The 1,882-nt window shown below is 32.1% G+C and overlaps 1 long non-coding RNA gene across 1 annotated transcript; it reads left to right on the forward strand.

The window, feature by feature from the left end:
• The first annotated feature begins 776 nt into the window (after positions 1-776).
• LOC143584126 (uncharacterized) lies at positions 777-1,606 on the forward strand. The gene is made up of 3 exons (XR_013144302.1): positions 777-1,028; positions 1,188-1,244; positions 1,354-1,606. It is a non-coding gene; the product is annotated as an uncharacterized LOC143584126 (long non-coding RNA).
• The last annotated feature ends 276 nt before the right edge of the window (positions 1,607-1,882 follow it).

Here is a 1,882-nt window from a genome sequence, read left to right on the forward strand (position 1 = left end):
ATTCGAATAGAAATACCTTCAATTGACATGATAAAAGACTGAAATAATCGATCATTATGGTTTTGAACAATCGATTTATCATGATTTACTGTGTTAAGTTCTATAGAAAGATGGTTTGTGTCAATATCATTGCACATGGAGGTTGAAGAGTCTGTCTAACAGGGGACCGATGTTTTTTTTTGTTATAGGCAATTTACAAATCTAACCCTAGAGTTAGGAGTTCTCTCTTGATCCTTCCCATATATATATATATATATATATATATATATTCAGGGGACATTGTGCAATACGTGATGTACAATCTGAAACATAATTTGTACCATATTCTAATTGGAACTTCAAAGCCACTACAGTTCCACCGCTTCATCTCTCTCTGCGTATGAAACCTTCACCTTCTTCATAATTTGTGTTCCATGTCTTCTTCCTCTTCCATTGATGCTATAAGTTAAATTGTGCTTTTTTTACACAAGAAGATATTTTTTTTATCAAATTATAAAGATTTAAAGGGAATTAATCATATATTTTACAACCTTAGTTGAATTCTTTGAATCGAGATTTAAGAGTATACAGGAACTGAGTAGACAATGTAAGTTTAGAGCCATATTTGATTGGTAGTTACTTTAAATGTGTTAAATTAACAGAGGAAATATGTGTAATTGACTATGGTTTTATCATAAAGAAAATTTGAAACCTTTTTTAGATTAATGGTAAGGCTTTAAAAAAGCCATTTAGTTTACGTTTTAGCTTGGTAGTGCATGTTTTTGTAGCATAGGCCGTCATTTGGATTTGATCTTTTTGATGATCTTGATTCTTAGTAGCCTTAAAGTTTTTAACAGGTTAACATAGTTCTATCATTTATATAAGTTTAGCCCTATTGTTTTACAGTCAATCACTCAACACATATGTTGACTAATTGAAGCTAACTCACTGTTCTAAATTTATCGATGTTGGCCTGCACTCTATATCTGATAACATTCGTTTCATCACAATGGAATGAGTTGGAACCAGTTCTGCTTGCTCACCCTGAGGTGACATGTTTCGCCTTATGTCTATAATCTATCATATATACAAGTTACCGACCCAAAAATATTCTTTAAAAAAACATGGTAGATGAATGTGGGGCAATGGATGTATTCGTATTTGGATCATTTTTGTTGTTCATGTTTAATGTGTTCTTTGTGTTTTAGGCTATAAAGACTTTGGGTATCTATGCCTTAGATACATTTTTATCCTATTCTAAAAAGGTATGACTTGATGCATTATGGAAAAATATCTGTGTGTTTCTAATTTAAACACATTGTCAGTTTTGTGATAAAACGTCATGTTAAATTACAATGATCTATTTCTTTGCAGATAAGAGTCATTTCAAGAACTGGATGTTCAGTTGGATGAACATTTGGCAAATATGTGGGTAATAACGAGTCAAAATAGCATGGAGGGATATGAATTGGACGACTTAGACTTGCTGATGATGAAACATGATGATAGTTAGATGCTACAGAACATGTACATTGAGTGCTTGCTGTTCATCCAAGATGGAGATGGACTGCAACAGTGAAGTTTTTTTTTTAATGAAAGAGATCAATTATGTACCTATCATATATAATCAAAGTTTGGTCTAATGTGTGAAATTTGTATTTGTTTATAACAAATCCGTGATTAGAGCCTCGAGTAGTTAATCGCGATAACGTTCGAAGTTTAGTTTTTAGCACAGTTTGTCGGCCCCCGCAACGCGGGGGGTCTTAATTCTTGTTATTATATATATTAAAAGGAAGATTTGTTATGTGAGACATAATTACTATTTCTTTTTGTCTGGTATTTTAATGCACATAGTACAACATCTAAATGCATAAAGTTTCTTCTGTTATGTGTCCTTCAACTA

This window comes from Bidens hawaiensis, unplaced genomic scaffold (assembly GCF_021521415.1).
Source record: "Bidens hawaiensis isolate Kalapana, Puna unplaced genomic scaffold, B.hawaiensis_p1.1 tig00032813_1, whole genome shotgun sequence".
NCBI classification, from domain to species: Eukaryota; Viridiplantae; Streptophyta; class Magnoliopsida; order Asterales; family Asteraceae; genus Bidens; species Bidens hawaiensis.